The 6,000-nt window shown below is 44.5% G+C and overlaps 5 non-coding genes across 5 annotated transcripts; all 5 read left to right on the top strand.

The window, feature by feature from the left end:
- The first annotated feature begins 1,052 nt into the window (after positions 1 to 1,052).
- On the top strand, positions 1,053 to 1,171 carry LOC125735858 (5S ribosomal RNA). The gene has a single exon (XR_007395143.1). It is a non-coding gene; the product is annotated as a 5S ribosomal RNA (ribosomal RNA).
- Positions 1,172 to 2,248: 1,077 nt separating this feature from the next.
- Positions 2,249 to 2,367, top strand: LOC125733210 (5S ribosomal RNA). The gene has a single exon (XR_007392563.1). It is a non-coding gene; the product is annotated as a 5S ribosomal RNA (ribosomal RNA).
- Positions 2,368 to 3,443: 1,076 nt separating this feature from the next.
- LOC125731160 (5S ribosomal RNA) lies at positions 3,444 to 3,562 on the top strand. The gene has a single exon (XR_007391443.1). It is a non-coding gene; the product is annotated as a 5S ribosomal RNA (ribosomal RNA).
- Positions 3,563 to 4,638: 1,076 nt separating this feature from the next.
- On the top strand, positions 4,639 to 4,757 carry LOC125732499 (5S ribosomal RNA). Its single transcript, XR_007391878.1, has one exon. It is a non-coding gene; the product is annotated as a 5S ribosomal RNA (ribosomal RNA).
- A 1,082-nt stretch (positions 4,758 to 5,839) lies between these two features.
- Positions 5,840 to 5,958, top strand: LOC125734645 (5S ribosomal RNA). The gene has a single exon (XR_007393948.1). It is a non-coding gene; the product is annotated as a 5S ribosomal RNA (ribosomal RNA).
- The last annotated feature ends 42 nt before the right edge of the window (positions 5,959 to 6,000 follow it).

Below are 6,000 nucleotides of genomic sequence, written 5' to 3' on the forward strand. Positions count from 1 at the left end.
CTCCACTTCACGAATAATTTAAATCTAGCACTCCCCTTCCATTTTACTATTTTATATATATATATATTTTTTCTCTCTTTCATAAAGCCAGCTTTTAGAAACCGTTTTACTCTAAATACTTCCTGGTAATTCTAGGTGCTGTAAGCTGTTCGTGCCTTTATTCCACCAGGGCGCGATCTTCTCACAAACTTGAAGACTGTCACTCCCCATTCACGTTTTACAACTTATTGTTAATGATAAAGAGACAGCTTTTTACACACAGTTTTAAACAAAGTACTGATATTATTCCTCTTCAACTGACCGCTTTGTTTTCTATGCAAAAACCACTTCGCCACAGAAGACTCGATATTATTGGCATAGCAAGTTCTGCTCTTCTCCTCCTTTCAAAACTTGCTAAAAGCTGTATTTAAAAGAACAGATTGGCCGGGGTAATTCACACCCTTCAATGCCAGCTTAATGTTTAGGTTAGTGGGAATCACAGAGGAATTAGGGATGGAAACTTCTTTGCTGGTGGTAGAAGCGGTCTGGTGAATTTTTAGAGAGAAGAGGCCGTCGATGTTTGAATGTAGAAAATTGTTCTGGCTGCAGCCTGCAGTATGGACTTATTGGTGTGTGTAGCTCCCAGTGTTCTGACAGCGCGACGTTTTGGGGAAGCATGTGATTCAGCAGCTACCAGTGGGCTTCGTGCGGCGGAGATTTTGTGGCTGTTAGCGGAGTTGATAACAGAGGGTCGTTAAGAGAAGCCTGCATGCAGTAGGCAAAGGAGTAATGTTTGCTGGCGGTGGACGTGCGGCGATTAACCTGTGCGGTAGTGAAAAGGAGTTAAAGAGAAGGAAGTGTGCAGATGCGGAAAGAATGGAATAATTGTGGTAGGCTGCCGGCTGAGTAGTTTGGTGAATGTTTGGTGTGGGTCCGGCGCTGCCGATTGGATGGTGGGGCTGCAGTGTGAGTCAGATAAAAAAAAAAAAAAAAACAGGAGTAGGATCCAATGGGACTAACTGGCATGTATAGACGCGTGTAATGCAAAAGGGCTGTTTTTGGTCGCATCTCTCGCTTACGGCCGTACCACCCTGAACACGCCCGATCTCGTCTGATCTTGGAAGCTAAGCAGGGTAGGGTCTGGTTAGTACTTGGATGGGCAACCACCTGGGAATACCAGGTGCTGTAAGCTTTTCTCACTTTTACTTTATACAGGGGGCGCTCCACTTCACGATTAATTTAAATCTAGCACTCCCCTTCCATTTTACTATTTTATATATATATATTTTTTCTCTCTTTCATAAAGCCAGCTTTTAGAAACTGTTTTACTCTAAATACTTCCTGGTAATTCTAGGTGCTGTAAGCTGTTCGTGCCTTTATTCCACCAGGGCGCGATCTTCTCACAAACTTGAAGACTGTCACTCCCCATTCACGTTTTACAACTTATTGTTAATGATAAAGAGACAGCTTTTTACACACAGTTTTAAACAAAGTACTGATATTATTCCTCTTCAACTGACCGCTTTGTTTTCTATGCATGAAACCACTTCGCCACAGAAGACTCGATATTATTGGCATAGCAAGTTCTGCTCTTCTCCTTTCAAAACTTGCTAAAAGCTGTATTTAAAAGAACAGATTGGCCGGGGTAATTCACACCCTTCAATGCCAGCTTAATGTTTAGGTTAGTGGGAATCACAGAGGAATTAGGGATGGAAACTTCTTTGCTGGTGGTAGAAGCGGTCTGGTGAATTTTTAGAGAGAAGAGGCCGTCGATGTTTGAATGTAGAAATTTGTTCTGGCTGCAGCCTGCAGTATGGACTTGTTGGTGTGTGTAGCTCCCAAAGTTCTGACAGCGCAACGTTTTTGGGAAGCATGTGATTCAGCAGCTACCAGTGGGCTTCGTGCGGCGGAGATTTTGTGGCTGTTAGCGGAGTTGATAACAGAGGGTCGTTAAGAGAAGCCTGCATGCAGTAGGCAAAGGAGTAATGTTTGCTGGCGGGGGACGTGCGGCGATTAACCTGTGCGGTAGTGAAAAGGAGTTAAAGAGAAGGAAGTGTGCGGATGCGGAAAGAATGGAATAATTGTGGTAGGCTGCCGGCTGAGTAGTTTGGTGAATGTTTGGTGTGGGTCCGGCGTTGCCGATTGGATGGTGGGGCTGCAGTGTGAGTCAGATAAAAAAAAAAAAAAGAACATTAGTAGGATCCAATGGGACCAACTGGCATGTACAGACGCGTGTAATGCAAAAGGGCTGTTTTTGGTAGCAACTCTCGCTTACGGCCATACCACCCTGAACACGCCTGATCTCGTCTGATCTCGGAAGCTAAGCAGGGTAGGGTCTGGTTAGTACTTGGATGGGAGACCACCTGGGAATACCAGGTGCTGTAAGCTTTTCTCACTTTTACTTTATACAGGGGGCGCTCCACTTCACGATTAATTTAAATCTAGCACTCCCCTTCCATTTTACTATTTTATATATATATATTTTTTCTCTCTTTCATAAAGCCAGCTTTTAGAAATCGTTTTACTCTAAATACTTCCTGGTAATTCTAGGTGCTGTAAGCTGTTCGTGCCTTTATTCCACCAGGGCGCGATCTTCTCATAAACTTGAAGACTGTCACTCCCCATTCACGTTTTACAACTTATTGTTAATGATAAAGAGACAGCTTTATACACACAGTTTTAAACAAAGTACTGATATTATTCCTCTTCAACTGACCGCTTTGTTTTCTATGCAAAAACCACTTCGCCACAGAAGACTCGATATTATTGGCATAGCAAGTTCTGCTCTTCTCCTTTCAAAACTTGCTAAAAGCTGTATTTAAAAGAACAGATTGGCCGGGGTAATTCACACCCTTCAATGCCAGCTTAATGTTTAGGTTAGTGGGAATCACAGAGGAATTAGGGATGGAAACTTCTTTGCTGGTGGTAGAAGCGGTCTGGTGAATTTTTAGAGAGAAGAGGCCGTCGATGTTTGAATGTAGAAAATTGTTCTGGCTGCAGCCTGCATTATGGACTTGTTGGTGTGTGTAGCTCCCAGTGTTCTGACAGCGTGACGTTTTGGGGAAGCATGTGATTCAGCAGCTACCAGTGGGCTTCGTGCGGCGGAGATTTTGTGGCTGTTAGCGGAGTTGATAACAGAGGGTCGTTAAGAGAAGCCTGCATGCAGTAGGCAAAGGAGTAATGTTTGCCGGCGGGGGACGTGCGGCGATTAACCTGTGCGGTAGTGAAAAGGACTTAAAGAGAAGGAAGTGTGCGGATGCGGAAAGAATGGAATAATTGTGGTAGGTTGCCGGCTGAGTAGTTTGGTGAATGTTTGGTGTGGGTCCGGCGCTGCCGATTGGATGGTGCTGCTGCAGTGTGAGTCAGATAAAAAAAAAAAAAAAACCAGGAGTAGGATCCAATGGGACTAACTGGCATGTATAGACGCGTGTAATGCAAAAGGGCTGTTTTTGGTCACATCTCTCACTTATGGCCATACCACCCTGAACACGCCCGATCTCGTCTGATCTTGGAAGCTAAGCAAGGTAGAGTCTGGTTAGTACTTGGATGGGAGACCACCTGGGAATACCAGGTGCTGTAAGCTTTTCTCACTTTTACTTTATACAGGGGGCGCTCCACTTCACGATTAATTTAAATCTATCACTCCCCTTCCATTTTACTATTTTATATATATATTTTTTTTTCTCTCATTCATAAAGGCAGCTTTTAGAAACCGTTTTACTCTAAATACTTCCTGGTAATTCTAGGTGCTGTAAGCTGTTCGTGCCTTTATTCCACCAGGGCGCGATCTTCTCACAAACTTGAAGACTGTCACTCCCCATTCACGTTTTACAACTTATTGTTAATGATAAAGAGACAGCTTTTTACACACAGTTTTAAACAAAGTACTGATATTATTCCTCTTCAACTGACCGCTTTGATTTCTATGCAAAAACCACTTCGCCACAGAAGACTCGATATTATTGGCATAGCAAGTTCTGCTCTTCTCCTTTCAAAACTTGCTAAAAGCTGTATTTAAAAGAACAGATTGGCCGGGGTAATTCACACCCTTCAATGCCAGCTTAATGTTTAGGTTAGTGGGAGTCACAGAGGAATTAGGGATGGAAACTTCTTTGCTGGTGGTAGAAGCGGTCTGGTGAATTTTTAGAGAGAAGAGGCCGTCGATGTTTGAATGTAGAAAATTGTTCTGGCTGCAGCCTGCAGTATGGACTTGTTGGTGTGTGTAGCTCCCAGTGTTCTGACAGCGCGACGTTTTGGGGAAGCATGTGATTCAGCAGCTACCAGTGGGCTTCGTGCGGCGGAGATTTTGTGGCTGTTAGCGGAGTTGATAACAGAGGGTCGTTAAGAGAAGCCTGCATGCAGTAGGCAAAGGAGTAATGTTTGCCGGCGGGGGACGTGCGGCGATTAACCTGTGCGGTAGTGAAAAGGAGTTAAAAAGAAAGAAGTGTGCGGATGCGGAAAGAATGGAATAATTGTGGTAGGCTGCCGGCTGAGTAGTTTGGTGAATGTTTGGTGTGGGTCCGGCGCTGCCGATTGGATGGTGGGGCTGCAGTGTGAGTCAGATAAAAAAAAAAAAAGAACATTAGTAGGATCCAATGGGACCAACTGGCATGTATAGAGGCGTGTAATGCAAAAGGGCTGTTTTTGGTCGCATCTCTCGCTTATGGCCATACCACCCTGAACACGCCCGATCTCGTCTGATCTCGGAAGCTAAGCAGGGTAGGGTCTGGTTAGTACTTGGATGGGAGACCACCTGGGAATACCAGGTGCTGTAAGCTTTTCTCACTTTTACTTTATACAGGGGGCGCTCCACTTCACGATTAATTTAAATCTATCACTCCCCTTCCATTTTACTATTTTATATATATATATATATTGTTTTCTCTCATTCATTAAGGCAGCTTTTAGAAACCGTTTTACTCTAAATACTTCCTGGTAATTCTAGGTGCTGTAAGCTGTTCGTGCCTTTATTCCACCAGGGCGCGATCTTCTCACAAACTTGAAGACTGTCACTCCCCATTCACGTTTTACAACTTATTGTTAATGATAAAGAGACAGCTTTTTACACACAGTTTTAAACAAAGTACTGATATTATTCCTCTTCAACTCACCGCTTTGTTTTCTATGCAAAAACCACTTCGCCACAGAAGACTCGATATTATTGGCATAGCAAGTTCTGCTCTTCTCCTTTCAAAACTTGCTAAAAGCTGTATTTAAAAGAACAGATTGGCCGGGGTAATTCACACCCTTCAATGCCAGCTTAATGTTTAGGTTAGTGGGAATCACAGAGGAATTCGGGATGGAAACTTCTTTGCTGGTGGTAGAAGCGGTCTGGTGAATTTTTAGAGAGAAGAGGCCGTCGATGTTTGAATGTAGAAAATTGTTCTGGCTGCAGCCTGCAGTATGGACTTGTTGGTGTGTGTAGCTCCCAGTGTTCTGACAGCGCGACGTTTTGGGGAAGCATGTGATTCAGCAGCTACCAGTGGGCTTCGTGCGGCGGAGATTTTGTGGCTGTTAGCGGAGTTGATAACAGAGGGTCGTTAAGAGAAGCCTGCATGCAGTAGGCAAAGGAGTAATGTTTGCCGGCGGGGGACGTGCGGCGATTAACCTGTGCGGTAGTGAAAAGGAGTTAAAAAGAAGGAAGTGTGCGGATGCGGAAAGAATGGAATAATTGTGGTAGGCTGCCGGCTGAGTAGTTTGGTGAATGTTTGGTGTGGGTCCGGCGCTGCCGATTGGATGGTGGGGCTGCAGTGTGAGTCAGATAAAAAAAAAAAAAAAGAACATTAGTAGGATCCAATGGGACCAACTGGCATGTATAGAGGCGTGTAATGCAAAAGGGCTGTTTTTGGTAGCATCTCTCGCTTACGGCCATACCACCCTGAACACGCCCGATCTCATCTGATGTCGGAAGCCAAGCAGGGTAGGGTCTGGTTAGTACTTGGATGGGAGACCTCCTGGGAATACCAGGTGCTGTAAGCTTTTCTCACTTTTACTTTATACAGGGGGCACTCCACTTCACGA

The sequence above is a fragment of the Brienomyrus brachyistius genome, chromosome 2 (genome assembly GCF_023856365.1).
Source record: "Brienomyrus brachyistius isolate T26 chromosome 2, BBRACH_0.4, whole genome shotgun sequence".
In the NCBI taxonomy this organism is placed as follows: Eukaryota; Metazoa; Chordata; class Actinopteri; order Osteoglossiformes; family Mormyridae; genus Brienomyrus; species Brienomyrus brachyistius.